Below are 22,912 nucleotides of genomic sequence, written 5' to 3' on the forward strand. Positions count from 1 at the left end.
CGAATTATTATGTCGGTCTTTGTTGTTTATAATTGTATTAGAGGACTTGCATGAATGATGATGAATATGCAATGTTATGAATTATAATCCGCTGTGTTGAACATGAATTGTATTTATGTTAAATGGTTCCTCGTGTGGCATGACAAATGACTATAGTATTTTATGTTAAAGAAGTTGTGACATCCTTGTATTTCATGTTTACTCTGAATATTATTCTATTTTCCGCGGGGGTTTAGAAGGGTGTTACAATAACCATGGATACAAAGGGGTGCTAATACCTTCCCTTTGTATAACCTACCCCCGAACCCAAAATCTCTTAAAGGTCTTTTTCTGTTTCTTTTATAAACCTTTCCTTAATTGGATAAAATAAAAGTCGGTGGCGACTATCTGATTTTCAAAACTCAAAAAAAATAAAGAAGAGTCAGTTCGTATCTCACGAGAAAAAACCGAGGACGACACCACTTATTCAAACCCCCCATTTCTAAGTGTTTTCATAACTTTCAGATAGTCCTTTCCGCATATCATCCATATCAACACACAAACCTGAACACCATGGAGAAAACACATCCTCACATATTTTCTGAAATGAAGAGTTTAGAAATTAGTTTTGCATTCACATTTGATAAACACCCATCTCTCGACAAGGTTTTTATCATCAGTAACATGCACATCTTTAAGAACTTCATCTTGCAGATACAAAGATTTCCTGTCTGACCTTGATGTATTAAATACAACCATATTGATCATAACAACCATACCATGACCACTCTGCCTGCTTCTCCTCGTTCTTCAAGACACAAGGATTCCCTTCAAATAAGTGTTCCATCATGTGAGGACACCATATAACTAGGACTTAAATTTAAAAAGAGCCTATCAAGGAGACGATAATTATACTTCCTTGCTTAAGAATTGTGATTCTTTGGTCTCCAATAGGATTACAAACTTCTGAAATATTCATCCTAGCTGGTTTGGATGATCCTTTAGTCACCCACTTAGGTTGAAGTATCTTCATAGCACATAAATATTTTATTGTCTCTTTCACTCCACCAGAACAAGAGTTTCATGATCTCATAAACTTAATAGGTGATATCAAGTTTGTGTAAGCAACCTACATCGTGTTTGAGAGACACACCATTCAAACATATTAAGAAAAATAAATTGTCAATTACACTAATGTTAAGACATTATTTCCGACATCTTTACAATAATCTTCCAACTTCTGATCAGGGATTCCTCTTCACCAACTGCTAGGAATACCTTGAGAATAAATCATTTCCCCCCTCAATAGCAGTACAGACTGTGATTAGTACAATTCCACACATAATAGAACCTATTCCAGGGGTACACAACTGGCAATATTGTTCTTTTAGATGACATAGGGGATGCTCTTGACATATGAACTTGGCCTTCATATTTGAGAGATCTAGCTGAGATACTAACTTGGATCGAAGGAAGTAACCAAAGGTTGATCATCGTTAAACCAAACATCTTAGAAATATAGCCCAGATGCCTCCTCTTTCAAATCAGGAGTAGGTTCCAAACATATGTATCCTTTACACATTTGGTTAGCATCCAAAGCATCTGTAATCCAATAGTAATCTGCACTCATGTTGATATGATGTCCTAACATCTGATTGGACACCAGTTCCCTTCTCATGGAGCACACATTTGAGTTTTATTCTGAAGTCATTACAGCTCCTCAATGATCAAACTTTCCTTGATCACCTTCACAAACTCCAGTAATAGTCCAAGCCTTAGCTACACCAGAAACAGTAAGGCTCAGAGTCTCTTTCAAGAGTTTGTAAGACTCTTATAGAGGCTAAAATAAATGGGTATAATCATTAGAGACTGATAACACCCAAGTATACATTAGATACAATGATGCAGTATCACACCGTAGAGCTCCTCAGCAGCCTTTAGACACTGTGCAATAATCTTTGTACGTAACACAGCTGGTGCCAATGTGTCAATATTGGTTTGAAAATCATCAACCCAAAATAGCAACTCTCCACCAAAGTTGCAAACCTGATGACATCAGACATGTCCAAAGCACCTTCAGACACAAATAATCCATCCTCTACTTCAAGGGACCATAAAAAAGGTAGATACCTCCTTTCTTGCCCATTTCAGTGTACAACAACACCTAATCTAGGGGCTACCAATCCAAGAAGGAAATCCACTATTAGTAGTATCAATTCAAAGCTAAACGACCTCAGTTTACAATTTCTCACTTAATCACTACCCAGTGAAACTTTTACCTAAGAACCTCCTAAATAAGAAAATCCCTCTCACTTCCAATTACCGTAGTGATGTCTCACACTAACGACCCACGTTATTGATATTGACGGCCCATGACCACAATTGTCAATTACAAACATAACACGATTAAGACTCACTTAACTGATAAATACTTAGCCAAGACTCTTGACTAAGAACAATACTTAGAGTTGCTTAAAAGTTTGCTCTAAGAACAATAATCAACTCTATGCTTCACAACTTAAGAGAGATAACAAAACCTTACAACTCAAGGAACAAACAGTCCAACTCACAGATCGAGTGGATCACAAAACAACCAATCCTCATAGAGAGTGGTACAAACGACAAATCCCTAGTAATTCTACATCTTAGATCCGTGTCTAGGCTAGGTTACAATGCTTCTATTTATAACCTTTTCCCAACTGGATTTGGGCTTCAATCACAGCATATTAGCTGCTACAAATCTGCAAAAGATTCTGCAGAAAAATAAGTCTTCAATCAAATCTTCCTAAATTAACTCCATATTTAGAAAATGAATATTTTCCTTTATTCAGCTTGAATATGCCAGTCCTACTTTTATTCTGTCTTGAATCTGTCAGTCCTACTAATTTGCACTACAAAGATCTGCACAATATTCCCGGAATATTCTGTTTAAGTCATATGCCGAACCCAACCAACCAGTCCAATCCATAACAGTCACGATGTCGAACGACTCCAGCATAGGACATCTTGTCTGGCATGTTGCTCTAGATGATGAAACATTCATCTCAACATGTTCCTTTGTAACAAAGGACATCTTGATTAACCTTTTCCTTTTACCAAGATATTATATCCTATATAACGTAGTGTTGCAATATTTGTTTTACTAAAATTAATGAGAATCCTAACACACAGAGAACTAACACAATTCACAGACAAGAGGCCAGGTGGAAGTCACTAATAGAGAGATTAAAACAAGTTTCAAACTTGTCTATGGGAAATCCTGCCACTTGCCGGTGGAACTAGAGCACAAAGTGTATTGGGCCATCAAGGCCCTTAATATAGATTTTAAAGCAAACGATAAACAAAAGAAGTTGTAGCTAAATGAGTTGGAGGAAATTAGGCTCGATGCTTACGAAAATGTCAGGTTATACAAAGAAATGATAAAACGATGGCATGACAAACGCATTATCAAAAGAGAATTCCATGAAGGAGAACTTGTTTTATTATTTATTTCTTGCCAGAAGCTATTTTCTGGAAAGCTCCGCTCTCAATGGTCAAGACCATTTCATGTGTAAAATGTAATATCGTCAGGAGCAATGGAAATATAGAATACTTCCACTAGATCATTTGTAGTGAATGAGCGGAAGCTCAAGCACTATGTCACTGGAGAGGATATAAAAAATGGAGATTACTTCACCTTGAAGGCACCCACTTAAAAATTGAGAATTAAAAAGTCTATCTAAATTACTTTAAGCAAAAGCATTGATTGGGAGGCAACCCACGAGTTTTCACCTTGTTTTTAGTTTTTTGATTAATTAGGAAAATAACGAGACCATCTGCGTCGAAAAATCCCGAAATCAGTTTATGTGTGCAAGAAAAAATCATCATGATAGGTTACTCGTCATCTTCATGATAGTCATTCTCAAGTTAAAGCGAAAATAGTAAAAAAAAATAGAAAATTTTAAGGGCGAGACTAATGTGTGGAAGAAAAACATCATCATGATAGTCATCATACTTATGACGTCGAATTTCACCAAGACGACAACCATCATTCTAGGTGACGACCATCACCCTTTCAAATATCATATTTAAACCAACTTCACTCTTTGAATCGCTAACGGGTTGTCTTTCGTCAGCGCTGATGGTCCTCGTCCTTGTTCCAGTGTAAATTCCAAGTTTCTCGGGAACGCAAAAAGTTGTTTCACCCACCCCCTCATCAATCACCTTAAATGAAAAAAATCACAAAAATATCTTGGAAAGATTCTGAAATCTCTCTCTACGTACAACAAACTAGTAAACTCAAACTCTTCCTTTCCTATTTATCATATAAACTTAAAATCCTTTTTCTTCTTCTCCTCTACAAAGAAAAAGCTCAATTGAACTAACCATCTCATTTTATTCAAAACATCATCTCATTGCCTCTCATTCTTAAAACTCAAAACACCATTAACAAACACAAACCTCCATTAACATATTTCACCATCTTCATCTCCATTTCCAACCCCAACACCTCAAATTTTAAAATCACACTCTACACCCTTCAATACACCCAAAAGCCCCATTTGCTTAACATTTCATCATGCTTCCGAGAAAATTTCTTAGAGGTGATTCATAAAGGGCATGGAAGGGATAGAGTTCAAGGATTATGGCCAGAAGAAAAAGTTTAAAGTACTTGTACAGCGGCGTACTACGCCAACCATGTACATTGATCAATCCTGTTTATAAATTCTATGACTGCTTGATAGTGTTAAAAGGATGTTCAACGAACTTGGATGCAGTCATTTTTTACTCTAAAACATCCAACTTATGAGAGATTCACGTTAGAGTTCCTAAGTTATGTTAAACATGAGTATGCTAGGAGAGTGAGAGGGGAATTCGGTTCAGCCTATTTTAGATTGTTTAGTGGAGATTTTGGTTTTAACCACGAAGAGATAGGAGAGCTGCTACAGTTTCCAAAAATGGGGTGGGAAAGAGTTCCTATGAGTAGACCTTCTGCTTTTAACTTTGGCCCATTCTGGAGGTGGTTGATCGGAGAAACCTCCACCAACATGGAAGGAAAAAATCCTCCGTATCCAATACCCAACCATTTTTAATTTTTAAAAGGTTCTCACTCACACCATTTTCAGTAGGGCGGCATAACCGGTAATACTACCTTGAAAGAACTATTTTTATTTACAACATCTTTAATTCTAGAGCCATTTAATTTGCTTCTTTCATTAAAGTACATATGGAAAAAGTGGCCAGTGCTAAAAAGGGTGATATTGTTTTTGGTGGTCTTATTACTTCCATAACCAAGGGATTGGGTTTTGACGCTGAGCTTAGATGGTTGCATCCTATCATAGACAACAATGCATTAAACATGGCTCCATGTCTTGCACAAAAGCTTATCAAAAAAACAGGTAGGGGCTCATGCTTCCTAATGATTAGAAACCAGACCATTAGAAACATGGTGTTATTGAACGCGACAATTAATAATGTGCATGATAGGGAGAACCCCTTGTATCGAGTGGGTATTAATGCCCATGCTGATTCAGGTGACGACAAAAATATAGAGATGGATCAGAAAATGCGAGTCTCCCCACCCATCCTCACCTTCCCCCTTTACCATCCCATCTGCATCTTACCCCGCCATCATCCCAAAACCAACCCCAACCCCTCCTCATATGCAATATAATTTTCCTGTAGGTACTCAATACAACTACCATAGCGGCATTGAGTATGAGATGAATGCTTTAAGACATGAGGTAGTTGATTTGCCGGCAAAGCAACAAACAAGAAATTTCATGGAGGCCGAACAAGACCATAGAGAAAATATAAATCATTTGATACTAAGGAAGATGTTTTCGTGGCTTATCAAACTGGGTGGCATGTCACAAAATGGCTCCTGATAGCGATGATTGATCTCACTTCAGGTTTTGTCTATTCTTTCTCTTACTTACATCTTTCAACATTGGGGGAATGTCTGATTTAAGTGTGGGGGATGGACTTACTACTTTCTAGTTTAGATTTTTTTCTAGTTTAGAATCTCCTGTTTTTTAATTAGGATTTTACTCTTATTTTCTAGTTTAAGTTTTTTTAATTTGTGTGATTGTTGTCGAGTCATGTGTGACCATTACACGTGTTGTCGAGTCATTTACGTGTGTGATTTTTGCTTGTGATAAAACCAACACCCCATATTTTGAACTAATTTAAAATATTTCGACAAAAGCTTATATTTATATCACGCTAAGAAAGTATATCGAAACCAAAAGAGGAAAGCTAAGGTTAAGGACATCAAATTTTTTTTAACAAAATTGGTATTGTCCGAACACCTAAAGCATTCCAAATTGGATATCAATTTAAATCCGCTTTGTATTATAGTCTCCAGGGCCGGCCCAATCAGTCATGAGGCCCTGTTGTAATCTGAAAAAATAGTCTAAAGTTAATAAAATATAATTAAAATTAACATATTAAATAAAAAATTATATTTTAATTAAATGAAATAAAAATAAAATGGGCCTACATTAAATTATTATATTAGTAGAAACAAAACTCAATTTTATTAAATAAAACAATTTTAAAATTAGTAATCAAAAGAACATTGCCCATTAGAATTCAAAATTAAGAATTAGAAACTCACTTAAAAAAACTAAAGTAAACAAAATTATAAACTAACAGTATTAACTTAGAGAGAAAAAGACAAATCAGTATCACATAAACAAAGTTGGCAATATAATATATAAATAATACAATTATGTAAGATTTACTACCTAGTCTACTACATAAAATGTTCAAAGCCTGAAGCAGCATCACGTGAACACTGCCAACCGCCAACAATATATATTATTTTATTGGTAAGTTGTAGTGTTGTACATAGAATTGCAAGCTAAAGTCACATTTCATCTTACTCTCACTTTCTTTTTCTTCTTCAATTCTGTATCTATTTTATTTCATTTACAATTGCTGCAAAAATCAACTCTTTCATTTTCTTTTCTTCATACTTTTCTATTTGATGATAATAAAAATAGGCCCCCCAAGTTCCGAGGCCCAGTGCAGTAGCGCAGCTTGCGCCTGTGCAGGGCCGACACTGATAATCTCTAAGTCCTTTTAATAGTCTCCAAGTAGTTTATCTACACAGTCAAGCATAAGTTTGGTTAGCCGAAGAAAAATTTAAAAAAATGAAGAAAAAATGACAAAAGGTAGTAAAAGGCAAATGCACCTACTAATTTGGGTAACCCTCACTCGGTTGCTCAACCCAATGGTGGTTGATCCTTAATTACTAAGTAAAAGAAAATTGTGTTTGATATATATCCATGATTAAGAGCTAGTTTGCAAGCATGGATAAATAAATAACAAAAACTCTTTAGTTTCTCTTACGTGTGTGTGATGATTATCTATATGTTTATTGCCTTAATATGATTGTCCTTAATGTAAGGATACGAAAAATTGGATAAAGATACTTAGTTACAAATACAGGGTTTAAATTGGTATCTAAGACACGAGTCTTTATTCTGTAATTCAATGCTCGCATTCCTACAATACTCTTGGTGTTAATTTCAGTATCAAAATAATTAGCCTTTACTCAATCCAAATTTTGAATCACGTATGAGTATTGGTGCTAGTATTTTCGTAAGTCTTTTCCATCTATAAATTTTCGCAATCATATCATTACACAAGTCAAGTTGCTGAGGACAAGCAATGGTTCAAGTGAGGGTCGTCATCTTCCATGACACCTATCATGGTCTCAGCATGAAGAAGAAGATGACACTGAAGAACCCATGACGGTAGGCCGTAATTTCATATGACGCACGTCGTGGGCCCATGAGCTTAAACTATAAAATATGACTGACTGACCATCATTTGGGATGACACCCTTCATTTTCCCAGTTCCTGATTTTTCTCCACTTTCTCACTCCGTTTCAACTTTTTCCTCCATGATTCTCCCACGATTCTGCACAATTTCAAGGGCATTTGGAGTGCAAAATTTTGTATAAGTAGGCATGTAACTCAAAGGTAAAACAACCAAGCATTTTTATCTAAATTACACTAGATTTTCATTGTAGTTTTATTCAAGTTTAGAGATTTTTATTATTGTTGTTGTCTTTTATTTCTCTGCTTCATTTTCATTGGATCATTGATGTATTCTTGGATCAAAATCTCTCTTCGGAGCATCTTTAATTTCAGAAGTGTTTGTCTCATTTACATATTCCATCTTTAGTGCTTTTATGAAGAATTCAATATATGCATGTGTTGTTTTTCTATTTACAATGCCTAAGTAGTAGTCACTAGAATCTAAGACATGAAGACTGTCATACCGACAAACCTCGTGCGAATTATTTGAGTAATAACTATAACAAGAACCATAAATTTGTTTTGTAATTTTTGGTTTTTTAAAAAAGAAACAAGCTTATTATGAAAGTAAAAGCATATAGATACCATTTACGTATCAAAAGGGTGAAAACAATATCCGGATCAGAATTGATCGAGATATTGCTTTCAATTTGTAAAATATTTTTTAACTTAATTTTCATAAAGCGGAAGCAGATGTTTTACGGGTTTTTAGTGTTGTAACGCATCGACGAAAGTGGAAGTTACCTTGAGTTTTAGAAATTTCTACAAAAATTAGTATTCTTGTTATGATTGTTATGGTGATTTGCATGAGTAAAGTCGAGAGACGAGAATCATAGTCCCATGTTCTTGTTATTTTAAAGAAGAAAACTTTTTCATATTTAACTACCAGAGAACAACACTATGTGAAAATTATTATGACGCATATACTACCCTTAACCACCCCAGAGCCCTAATACACCCGCACTCTCCGAAACAAATATTTAGCTACCCTTAACAACACTCTAACACAAGGGTATAAGAGAACATACAAAAAGCCAAATACAAGGTTAAACTGCTTTTGACTAGTACATCTTGTAACGAAGAACTCGAGTCACTTGTATATCTTTGAACTCCCTCTTCCTTTACAAAACTAAGCGATGTAGGACTTCTTCAACATGTATATTTTCAACCAACCCCAAATAACCTTGGACTCCCTCTTCCTTTACAAAATTAAGCGATGTGGGATTTCTTCAACATGTATATTTTCAACCAACCAAACAAGATACACATTGAAACAATATAAAACGGTAATTGACCATTGGTCTCTGTGGATTCGAAAACTTTTTATACTGAAGCAAGCACCCCCATTCGTCAGTCAGAAATTCCACTTTCTCCCTCCACACGCGTGTCTCTATTTTGTTCGTTGGTCAAGATTTCAACTCTCTCTCACTCATGCTCATTGGTTCACACAGGATAGCTGGGCCCCATGATTGACACTTTGGTTGACTTTGGTAATTAACGATTTACAGCACGCTTGGCAAGAGAGAAGTGGAGGTAACACACCAAACTTGGGCTCGAACCCCACCCAATGCATATTATTTTTTCACGATTTTCTCTAACAGATCCCGTGCGTTCTAGCCCTAAGCCCCCTACGATGCATCATCATCTTTCCACCACCAGATCGCATCCTCAGCAGATCCAACGTCCAGGAGTGAGCAGGCGTACCATACACCCTCATCAACGCACCACACTGGATAACTGCGCCAGGTTCTTTTACTTTTTCTTATTGTTTTTATTTATTTAGTTTTATTTTCTTTTCTTTTATTTCTTCTTAGAAAAATAAAAATAAAAACAAAACCTTTTTATTTATCTATTTATTTTTAGGATTAGTTTATTTAATTAATTAGGATATTTAGTTTAAGTAAATAGGATTAATAATTTATCAGGAATTAGTCGATTTTAAAGTTAATTAGGTTTTAACCAATAATTAATTTTAGGTTTGTTAGCCTTGAGTTCAAAAACCTTTTTTTATTCCCCTTTTAATTTTTCTTGCAATCATTCGAGTTTATCCTGTCTTATTTTTGTGGTTTGCCCTTGGGGCTTGTAATAGTTAATTAGGCTTTATTTTCGCGCTCATTTCTTCACTATAATGTATCTGCCCCAAAGCCTTGTAAGAGTTTAGGTTTATTTTTCCGCCTTTATTTTCCGCCTTTATTTTCCTTCCCTACAAGTGTTTATTGTAATAGCGTAGAAACTTTTAATTTCGCCTTTATGTTTAACTGCGTGGTTACAAAGTTTACATGTTTTCATGAAGCTTGTGTTTTATTTTTCTGTGGTTTTATTCCTATCTCCAGACTTAATTGTGCTTTGGTTGTTTTAGCCAAAATTTGCCAAAGGGGGAGATTAGGATTGACAATAATTTTGCTAAAACATGGTTCATGACATATGTTGAGCAAGATGTCATAACATCTTAATCAAGCTGATACAACAGAGTGTGAAGGTTGCATTGAAGACATGTGTGTGAAGGTTGCATTGAAGACATGTGTTCTGACAGATGTTATGACACACTGAACTAGAACATCAGTACAAGATGTTTTAAATCTTGACAAATTAAATTTGATTTTGTGATGTTTTGTTGGAATATATTACACATATTTATCCAGGTCTAGAAGATTTAATTTGGAACAAGTAATCTAATCTCCATATGTAAATAAGTTTCTAAAATTGGATACTGAGACAATTTAGGAATTTAGTGTTGTGTTCTAAGATTTAAGGAGATTCTCTGCAGGATTTGTGCAGCTCTCAGCTTATGGATCAAGTAATATTTGGCTGAAGATTTCGAAGCCCATGAACTATTTAGTAGTATTTAAAGAGCAACCTAGACCTAATATAACTAAGTCTTTCACAATTGTAAAATTTAGGAGAAGTCTTAAGTCTTAGGTTTTGAGAGTCTCTTGTGTTTCTGTAAGTTACCCACATATCTTTCGATACAATGTGGTAGACGGATTGTTACTTGATTGTTTATCAAGTTATTGTTCTCACTCTTAAAGCTTTTAAGCATGAATTTTAGTATTGTTCTTGGTTGAAGTTTTTAAGCAAGATCAAGTATTGTTCTTAGTTAAGGCTCTTGACTAAGTATTGTTTATTAGAAGTGTAATCTTCTATTTTGTTTTGTCATTGGGATTGTGACTTGTTTTGAAACAGTAACTGGGATTGAGACTATTTTATCATTGAGGTGATTGGAAGTGAGATGGGATTTCTCATATCTAGATGGTGATTTCTAGGTAGAAGTTGCACGGGGTAGTGATTAGGTGATAAATTGTAACAAAGAGTGTTATGGTGATTTGCATGAGTAAAGTCGAGAGACGAGAATCATAGTCCCATGTTCTTGTTATTTCAAAGAAGAAAACTTTTTCATATTTAACTACTAGAGAACAACACTATGTGAAAATTATTGTGACACATAGACTACACTTAATCACCCCAGAGCCCTAATACACCCGCACTCTCCAAAACAAATATTTAGCTACCCTTAACAACACTCTAACACAAGAGTATAAGAGAACATACAAAAAGCCAAATACAAGGTTAAAGTGCTTTTGACTAGTACATCTTGTAACGAAGAACTTGAGTCACTTGTATATCTTTGAACTCCCTCTTCCTTTACAAAACTAAGCGATGTAGGACTTCTTCAACATGTATATTTTCAACCAACCCCATATAACCTTGGACTCCCTCTCCCTTTACAAAATTAAGCGATGTGGGATTTCTTCAACATGTATATTTTCAACCAACCAAACAAGATACACAGTGAAACAATATAAAACGGTAATTGACCCTTGGTCTCTGTGGATTCGATAACTTTTTATACTACTCGGTACTGTCGTATACTTGTGGCATGCATATCTAGGTTTTTAACGCCGTTGCGGGGGAACAATTTCGTTCAATAGTATATTCTTTTATTTCATCGTTTAGACAAAGGCATTTTTTGTTTTTAATCATTCTTGTTTCCAATTATATACGAAGAGCCCGAAGTTTCTGGAGCCTCGTTGAGCCGATTAAAGAAATTGAATGTTATCTCCACGAGAGACGTCGATTGCTTCGAAACCAATAAGCGATGGTCGATGATGATAATCGCCCTCTTAAAGAATTTGCGGTTCCCTCGACTGAGGAACCACATTCTAGCATTGTTCGTCCTGCCATAGCAACATACAATTTTGAATTGAAACCCTCTCTACTGCACATGGTACAGTAGAACCAGTTCTCCGATTCCCCAACAGATGACCCAAATTCGCACCTTCCGATCTTTGTCAAATACTGTGACACTTTGAAGTGCTATGGAGTGGACCCCGACTCAATTCTATTATTACCTAGAACCCTGATTAGAGGAACCATAATTTTTCTAATCTATTATTTAAAGAAGGCAAGTGTTAACAATCGCCTCTAAAATACATCTTCATATACTCTTAAATATAAAATAATTATTATAAAATCTTAGAATTTGATTTCTGAAATACAATCTATAAAAAGCATTTATTATTTTATTTTTTAAAATTGATTTTCTATTTTAAAAATATTTAACAAACACATTTAGAGCACAAAAAAAAAAAACAAGTTTAAAAATAGCGTTGTTTAAATAAAAAAAAAGTAGTGTTGTTTAAAGAATAAATAGTTTTCTAGTGATTTAAAATTAAAAAAGAAAAAGTTGTTTAAATTGGAGCGTGTAATTATTTATACAAGTTAGAAGTAGGATAAAGGTTAATATATGATTATGAAAATGTTAGTTTGTTATAGAACTAGTATGAGATAAAAACAGTAGGATATAGATTTGGGTTTTGTCAACATGTTAAGCAGTATTTATACTTCTAATAATTGGTTCACTAGATTGCATTCAACCGAGTCGCTTTGGCCGAGTGGTTAAGGCGTGTGCCTGCTAAGTACATGGGGTTTCCCCGCGAGAGTTCGAATCTCTTTTTAATTTATCGTTGTTTGTTTCTACGGTCTTCGTTCCAAATTCTCGCTTTAATCAATTCCGGCAGTTTTCTCATTCTCATGCTATCTAACAATCCATTCTGCAAACTTATTTTAAACATTGTTGAATAAATTAATACTACTATCTTATCTCTCTTTCCTAAATTATATTAGTTTTTTTATTTATTTCAAATCTCATTTTATTTTAATAAACTCTTTTTTATGTATAAATTGCCCTAATAATGAATTATTATTAAAAACAGTTTATGTATTTATAATTTTATGTTTTTTTTATTTTATAAATTAACCTTTTCTTTTTTATATGTATAAATTGCCCTAAACATAACAATAATGAGATTTTCTTTGTGATACAAATATAAAATTAACAAATATTGTTACTTATATATTCTTCCCCTTCTTTGTCAAGAGATCACAGTAAACCCTTCTGACCGTTAAATTTCTCTTAACACTTAACTTAATTTTAAATTGTAATTTCTTAAGAGATTGGTCTTTAGTTTAATGTTTATTGCTAATATATTATGACTAAAAACTCTTGGTAATCGATAGCAATTTATGGTATTGTGATTAATGGCTAGGTCACTTTAGGTGTATCAAAAGTGTTTTGGACCGAGAAAGGGCCCAATACCGTATAGGCTCAATGGTTGTTCACTATATATAAACCGCAATGTGAGAATCAACTTCTCATTCCTATAAATTTCCATGATCATATCTCCTCCAATTCAAACCTCAACCACTTTGAATTTCATTCCAGAAGACTCTTCAAAATTCTCCAAATCAAGATCATCTTCAACCCTCACCGTAGACACGACCTGTTAAAGCAGGAAGAATCTCCACCACAATACTCTCTTAAATTAGCATCACTAAGTGAGGAACAAAAAATGTGACAGACCAATCATAGGGTTCTAAGACCATGAAAAGGTGAATGGAACTCATAATGTTATACTTTTGTTGATCATTATTGCTCCCATCGCTAATTACTCTATCTCATGGATCCTCATAGACGATGAAAGTTCATGCAACCTGGTGTACTTTAGAATCTTCACAAAGATGTGCTTGAGAAAGCAAGATCAGTGATTGTGCGAAGGCCAAAGCCTATTAGCATTCAATGATTCTTCTACTCGTCCATGTGGAAAGATATGCCTACCGGTATCCTTGGGATAAATAAGTAGCAAGAGAACTGTGAGTGTTTGTTTCTCTGTGATCCCATGTGAAAATGTCTACGACGACATTCTTTATCGACTCTTCCTAGTGAGTCTAGACGATGTGGCCTCCCTCGTCCACATCAATATAAAGTACTGCAACGTCTCGGGAATACTAGTTGCAGTCAAAGTCGACCATTTTGCTTACTTTTTCTTTTTGAAGACTCTTTTATATCACAAATTCACATTCCTCCTCTTTCATTTTGAAGTCACTTGGTCAACCAATATATTATTTTAGTTAATGAACACATTGGACGAACTTAAATGCTTAGACCTAAGATTTAAAAACAACAAGTGAATGCAGTTGTTTTTACATCTAAAGAATGAGTTTAATTAGAATTTAGAAATAAAGGAATCTTAATACACATTGGACTAACTGTGAAGCGGTTTAAAAGATGACAACTTCATAAGTCAAATTATGTTTGGTGTTAATGATTCAAGAAGTTCTTGGTGATAACTATTAAAAGGGATGTTGATTGTAACTATCAAGTGGTTCTTAATTAAGGCATCTAAACAAGATACCATAAGTCTCATCAGTCAAAGATATCAAATTCGAAACATAACAATAATGAATTATTATTAAAAACAGTTTATGTATTTATAATTTTATATTTTTTTATTTTATAAATTAACTTTTTTTAATCAATTTTTACTTTTATTTTATTATATAGAGAATACGTGTCAAATACATATAAAAACAAATTCAAGTCATCATTCAAAAATCAAAGACTCCAAACTCAAATTTAAAGTTGTTGCTCTTCTTTAATCTCTACCTTTTTCTTTTGTAATATGTAAATAAAACCTCAATTGTTAGAATGTTTGATTGAATTTGGGATAATTTTGCACAAACTTTTCTTTTGAATTCTTATTATTATTTAATTTTTTTCGTGCTTTTTATCGTTTGACCGACTTTAAATTAATTTATGATTTTTTTTTGTGATACGAGTATGAAATTAACAAATACTATTACTTAGATATTCTTCCCCTTTTCTGTCAAGAGTTGAGGGTGAATCCTCAAGACAGTTAAATTTCTACTACAACAAATAACGCTTTTTATGACGAAGCTTTCACCACGTGCAATAAAAAAATGCAGTTATATGTGACTGGAGCGCCTTGTTTTTATTTAAATAATAAGAATAAATTTATTACCTCAAATTTAAATAAAACTGACATAAATATATGCACAGTGTTTGAGGTTTGATTCTCATCTCCTACTATTTAATATTTTATATGGAACCAAAAATGCGCCTTTATATTTTTTTTTTTAGATTTTACAATGGATATGTTACCTCGGTTTTTCTGTAAAACCGAGATAAAAACTCCCTAATCTTTTATTCATTTTACAACCAAAAAGGTGCCTTTATTTTTTATATATATTACGCCAGCTATACTACCTCAACTTTTTAGAATAACCGATATAAATACTCTTTATCTTTTTAATTTCCTAAGTGTCTACCTAAATTAATTTTTGAGCCCTAACAAAAGAACACCACTTCTCCAGCCAACGAAAGAACACTTCTTCTTCAAGGAGTCATAGCGAACGAAAAAACTCTCTCACAATTAATCTAAAAACTCTTCTCTGCTGTATTTTATTATTGTTGTTGTTGTTCTCCATTATTGTTGTTCTTGTTGTTCTCCACTACTGTTGTTCTTGTTATTCTTGTTCATGTTGTTGTTCTCCATTAATGTTGTTCTTGTTGTTTTTGTTGTTCTCAATTACTGGTTTTCTTGTTGTTGTTGTTGTTACTCTCCATTATTGTTGCTCTTGTTGTTCTTGTTGTTGATGTTGTTCTCCATTATTATTGTTCTTCTTGTTGTTGTTGATAAGCATTATTTTGTGATAATAACTTTGGATTGTTTTAGGTTTTGGTGTTTTGGATGGCTATGCAAAGGCCTATTTTTATATGAAATATTGGTTAACGTACAAACTGCCTTGAAGATTATGCATCAAGAATATGGGAAGGACAACAAGAATGAATATGGGAAAGACAACAAGATAATTTACTGTAAATTATAATTTTTATGTTTTAGATTTTGAGTACGGAACATTAGTGTGCCATTCACATTTCCTTTATTTTAGTTTTGCTGCAACTGTGTTTTGGTTATATTCAGATTTAGTAGCATATAATCATATGATGAAAGCTGATAGATTAGTGTGTATGATAAAGGAGTTCTTGAATTCCTTGAAATGATAGAATGACATCCCTAAATTAATTGTAACCTTAAGATGACAGATAAGGAACCATAGAATAAAACTTTCATTAAATAAAATTACAAAAAATTCTTTTTTTATTAATCATATCTAAATCCTCTGGCTGAGAGAAAGTTTGACCAAGTATAATTTGATTTATCATCATCAGAATTGGTGATGACTGACCTTTACACCTTTCTTCTTCTTGATCTCCTCTTCCTGAGAGCTCTCTTGGGTATCTCAGCTTCGGTAGTAGGGTCCCTTTCAACGACTTTGACCTATACAACCACAACAACTTATGTTCTCTCAACATTGGATGAAGTACTCATTTTTTGTTTTGGTTCTTCCTTTTCTTTGATTTCTTTGGATAAAGTTTCAGCAGAAGTACTCGTTTTGATTCTTCCTCTTCTCTGATTTCTCTGGATGAAGTTATTTCGCTTTTATATTGATACTTCTAATTCTTTCTCTTCTCTGATCTTTGGAAGTCTAAAAGCCAAAATATTTCACGCATGTCAAGTTTCCTTCTAATTATTTCTTATTTAATTCTTCATGTTTTCTTATCTTGGAAGTTGGAAAGATCTCTTGGTTTACTAGCTACCTCAAACTGTTAAATGATTACATCTCTTTGTCTTTTCAAATTTCTTTTCCCTTTATTGATATTCCTTTCATTCCTTCTTACACATAATTTGATGTAATGATGTGTACATTGAAGGTTGTTTGGTTCCTAATAGAATTTTGTCATTGATGTTATTCTTGTTATTGTTCTTGTTCTTGTTGTTGTTGTTCCTCTTCGTCTTCTTCTTCTTGTTGTTGTTCTCCATTACTATTGTTCTTATTGTTGTTGTTTTTGTTCTTTTTTAGTTAAGAATGTTGATTTATTACCCCGGTTCTTCAAAACACCGAGTGTTAATATTGGGCGCGCCATCCAGTTCTAAAAATAATAAAAATGCTGATGCTGGGAATCGAATCCACGTTAAGTTGACTTTACCCCTCGGTGTTTTAATAACCAAGGTGATCAGGGTTAGTTTTTCATGATTCCCTTTGTTACCTCTCTTCCGTAGCCGAGGTCAAACGCATTTCGCATTTGATGTTAGATGTTTTTTTGTAGTAGTGTTCGGTTAAGACTTAGATTAATTTTAAATTGTAATTTGTTACGAGATTGGTGTTTAGTTTAAGTTTTATTGCTAAGATACTAGGGTTAAGAACTCTTGGAAATCGGTAGCAACTTATGGTAATGACTTTAATGGCTAGGTCAGAATGTGATACTTCTATTGATCATTATCGCTACCACCACTATTCACTCTGGCTCAAGGATCCTTAAAGATGATGAAAGCCTAGTAGCATTCGGGGATTCTTATACTCATCCATGTGGACTTATATACTAACAGACATTCTTGGGAGAAATAAGTAGCAAGATAACCGTGATTGCTTGTTTCTTTGTGATTCCATGAAAAAAATTACAATGACATGCTTGATCAACCGTTCCTAGTGAGTCTAGATGATGTAGCCTCCCTCGTCCATGGGAATATGAAGTACCACAACGACTTTGTTATATGAGTATGAAATTAGAAAATACTATTGATTAGACATTTTAGGACCACCAATTTAAAACTTAAACGGGTTGGTTAATCTTCATGAGCCCGCACATGGCATTGTTTTTCATTCCATATTACAACATGACATTGCATCTCATAGAAATCATTTTTTAATATCCAAAATAAAAAATTCATGCATATGCATTCATCTTCATGCGTGCATTCAAGTTGTCAACAAAAACTCATTTTGTTTGTCTTTATATTCAGAGTTGTCTATTCACTGTCAAACTGATTCCCTAACACAAGTACGGAACCAGGGCTAACGTCAAGAGAATGATGGAGGATCAAGATTATCACAATGAAAGATTTATAGGATACATTGATGAGTTAAAAGGAAACTTGAATAGGATCATGGAGATGCTACAAGCCTTGACTGCTAAAAAGGAACCTCAGAGGACTGTTATCTCTCAAATCAGTGGTTTTACTATTGAACCTCAACCTATCCCGAAGTCGATAACTACTTGGCCAGAATATAGTTTGCCATTGAACTATTCTCCAACCATTGCAAATAATCCAAGGGTTTACCAATATGTACAACCAATATTCCAAGCTCCAATAATCATTTAATATTAACTTATCGTGCATAGTATTGCCCAAGCTTCTTATAATGATCCTCGTTTTGTGTACCATGTTGTTGGTCCCTTAAGTGAAAGTCAAAGAGAAGCTGGTGATAGTGAAAAAGTCAGAGAATAGTACCAAACATTGGAAAAGAGACTGAGATTTATGGAAGGCAATGATGTCTTTGGTGTTGTTGCAGAGAACATGTGTTTAGTTTCAGACTTGGTTATCTTTACCAAATTCAAAATTCTAGAGTTTGATAAGTACAAGAGGTACACATGTACAAGAAACCACTTGGTGATGTATTACCGTAAGATGGCTGCATATACCAAGAACGACAAATTTCTCATCCATTGTTTCCAAGACATCCTTAGTGGAGCTTCCATGAATTGGTATACGGTACTTGAAAATAATCGTATCCAAAGCTTCCAAAACTCGGTTGATTCTTTTACGAAGAAGTACAAGTACAATCTGGATATGGCAACTGATCACTGTCAACTGCAGAATATGTCTCAAAAATAAAAAGAAATCTTTTAAGGAGTATGCTCAACGATGGAGAGAGTTGGTTGGTTAGGTGGAGCCACCTTTGGAAAAGAAAGAGCTGACATGAATGTTCATGGACACTCTACAACATTTATTTTGGGAAAAGATGATAGGCAGTGTAACGTTGAGTTTTACTGACTTAGTGACTATTGACCAAAGATAAGAGGAAGGGATAAAGACAAAGTTGCTAATGTTTCTAAATTCTCTAATGGTGCAAGGAAATCATATGGAAACTTCCATAAGAAGAAGAAGGGTGAAACAAATGTTGTTTTTAGTGATAGCAGAAGACCTTGTCACATGCAACAATACTTTGATCAACCATATGTAGCTGCGGTTGCTCCTGTAGTAAATGCTCCACCACCTAAGGTTCCTCAACAACATAACATGGGACAGAATCAAAACCAAAATGCAATGAATAAGACTCAATTTAACCATATACCCATGCCATATACTCAATTGTATCCTCAATTAGTCAAGAAAGGTTTGCTTACACCTAGGGGTCAACCTCCTCCTCTAGATCCTCTTCCATTGGGGTTTAAGTCCCACCTTCACTATGAATTCCATCAGGGAGCTGCAGGACATGATCTAGAATGTTTCTATGCTATGAAAGCTAGAGTACAAGACCTAATTAGAGGGAAGATGTTGTCTTTCAAGAATATTGGTCCCAACGTCAACACTAATCCTTTTATAGTACATGGTAAGTGATGCTTGGGTCAGAGCATGAAAAGTCACCTCCTAAGCTAGTGGATCAAACAAGAAAACTCATCCTCGATGCTGATTATTCCCTAGGCCTTGTTTTCTTTTTGTAATGTGTGTTTCTTTCAATCTTGTTTGTTTTCTAATGTTAATTTTAATGAAATGAACGTTGCATATATTGAATTAATTCATTTATATTCACGTTGCATATTTATGTTTTCCTTTTTCAAAAAAGACAGAAAAATATCCATGTTTCTACCATTCGCTTTCTTTATCAAAATTTTGTTTACGCAAATATCGGAGGGAGAATGATAACAAAGAAACAACCAAATTGTTGAACGATGTGATTTCAAATAAAACTTTGCCAAAGATGTAAGGCATTGTGTCACCTCAGTTTTTTTTGAGAACTGACTCTTCTTTTTATTTTTTGAATTGCGAAAATCAGAGAGTCGCCACCGACTTTTATTTTATCCAATTAAGGAAAGATTTATAAAAGAAACAGAAAAAGACCTTAAAGAGATTTTAGGCTCGGGGGGTAGGTTATACAAAGGGAAGGTGTTAGCACCCTTTGTATCCCTGGTTATCCATGGGCTCTTAATTGCTTAGCTCACTTGTTTGAATCGTTTGATTTGCTTGAAATGTTTGTATGTGGTTTTAAACCCTTTTGTAAAGAATTAACTTTGTAATTATCCTTGTGCGGATATATACAAAGTGTTTATCTTTGAAAGATGTTTTGATGGTTTGAAAAAGATTTTTAACTTTGTAATAATCCTTGTTTGGATATATACAAAGTATAGTCTTTTGAAAGTTTGTTTTGGAAAAACAGTGATGTGTGAAACATTTGTTGTTTGATTTTGTTTGAGCAAGCAATTAGGAGGTTTACCTTAAGTTCGCAAGGTCCTTTCCTATTTCTTTTAGGAAATTTTTCCTAACTGGATACAAATAGGAATTTGAATTGCATTTAAAACAGTATGATTGATTTGAAAAGAGTAACAGGGATTACCCTAAGATGTGCAAGTGTGATTATGTTTTGTTTTCAGATATTTTTGTCTTTGAGATTAGTGATCTAGCGCTTCAGTTTTATTCTTGTCATACACGCAGTTTTATATGTACAAGAATTAAAATGCGGAATGTAAAGTGCGGAAAATAAATCTACGCTATTACATCGATTGTGCGAGAAATGTAAACTACGCTATTTACATGAAATTTGCAACCTAATACACTTATCTAAGAATTTAAATTGCAATAAGATAAAAGGAAAAGGTTTTTTTTTTTGGATTTTTGGATGGTGTTTTAATTAAAATTAAAGGCATAATTAATCTAATTAAAAGGTCAAAGATTAGAAATAAAATTTAAACCTAAAAAAATTAAGTCTAAAATATGTCCAAGTTGTTTGTTAATTAATTTTAAAATAAAATTTTTTTTTTGTGATTTTTGAAATTGTTTTTGAGGTTATTAAGTTAATTAATCAATAATTATGCAAATAATTATAAAAATGATTTAAACTTAATAATAAAATTAAATCTATTTATGTCTAAAATTAGTTTATAGCATATAAACCTAATTTAATAAAAGAAATATTTTTTTGGAATTTTCTGATAGGTTAGAAATTAATTAAAAAGCAAATATTTACATAAATACTAATTAATTAGCAAAATAAATTAATTATGAAGAAAAATAAAATATTTTTTAATCATAAAATAATTAAACATTTTCTTAACCTAAAAGTGAAATTAATATAATTTTCTGATTTTTTAAAAACTATTTTAAAACAATTTTACAAAGGAAACTAAATTAAAAAAGAAAAATATTAAATTTGGATCAAGTGTGGTAGACCGGAGGGTCTATGGTGTGGAATGCGTGATCAGGTGCGTTGGATCTTGATCAGATGGCTGATAGCTGAGGGAACATGGCAGGCTCGTGGACTGCAAAGCACAGGAACCGGGGAGGGTAAAAACGCGCGCTGGTTTAAATGGACCAATCACGTGGCGCCACGCTTCATCTTCTACGTTCCAAAATCCTGCAACCGTAGGTAAAGGTTTTACCTACGGTTTTTTCCGTCACTAAAACTCCTGCAAATCAAAAATCACAAGACATGCAATATAAATAAAACATGAGACCATGGATCGACTGCAAATGGTCCACTGATCACAACCATGGCCTTAGTTTTGTCTGATTTTGCCTTAAACGAAAAACCATGTTTCGAGCTCCAAGAACCCTAAAATGGCATATGCTTCAAACATCCATTAAAATCAAATTAAAGCTCCAGAAACGATCAGAGCATCTAACCAAACACAAATATGCAATTACATCTTGTTAAATATGCATGTATGATTGAATTCGTGTTAGTTTTTGTTTGAACAAACCGTGAGCTATAGAGCTTGGTTTAGTGTGTTTCAATGCTTGCTTATGATTGGGATAGGTTCAGTGATGTTTAAGAATCGTGTTTGGATGCTTAGAATTCTTTGAATTGAGCTCTAACTTAAAATTCAAATTTCAAGTTTCTATGAAAAATTTGAAGTGCTTAGAATCTGGTTCTTGGCTTGTGAATTCGTCCTTTTTGCATCTGATAAGCTCATGTATTTATAGGCAATGATTTGAAGCTGATCACAGTGAAGCAAAGTCCCATTTTGCTTACTTGAGTGGTTTGATTTTGTTGAGATATTCATGAATAGAAATCTTGACAAATTGGCCATTTTTCATCATTTTCTTTCAACCACTCTTGCAATAAGTCTTCTGCACCCTCTGCCCCTTTGAATCAATCTTGATTGGCAGCTCACACTAGAAACAAAGCCTTGGATAATATCTTTGATTATTTCTTTTTTTAATTTAATTTTAAATGAAATAAAATTAAATCAAAATGAAATAAAACCCTCATGGGCCTAAGATTGGTCGTGGATGGCCTTAAGCAATCTTAGAAACATGTTTGGATCACAAAAGATTAGGCCCCTTTGGAAAAAAATCAAGTTTGATCAATGTTAGTTTCATGTATTTTCCCAAAAAAATGGCCAACTTCAACAAGGCATAACTCCCTCAATTTTGATCATATGAAGGAGTTCTTGTACTTTTTAGAATCCTCAAGATGTCTTCTACAAGCCACGTTGGAAGCCTTTTTGCATTTGGAGAAGTTATCTTGATGTTATGGGCTTTGATAAAAACCTGCTTTTTGTTGACTTTGAAAATGACCTGTAATGTCTTGGCTCATATCTCCCAAATGGTAAATCCAATGACCATGGGACCAATTTCATTTGAAATATAATTTAATTTACTTCAAAATGAGCTTTGGTTTAAATTTTTTTGTTGAACGAGGAGAGAGTTATGGCCGGTCAAAGTTCAGTTGACTTTTTAGGAAAAAACCCTAATTTTGAAAC

This window comes from Vicia villosa, linkage group LG5 (assembly GCF_029867415.1).
Source record: "Vicia villosa cultivar HV-30 ecotype Madison, WI linkage group LG5, Vvil1.0, whole genome shotgun sequence".
Classification (NCBI taxonomy): domain Eukaryota; kingdom Viridiplantae; phylum Streptophyta; class Magnoliopsida; order Fabales; family Fabaceae; genus Vicia; species Vicia villosa.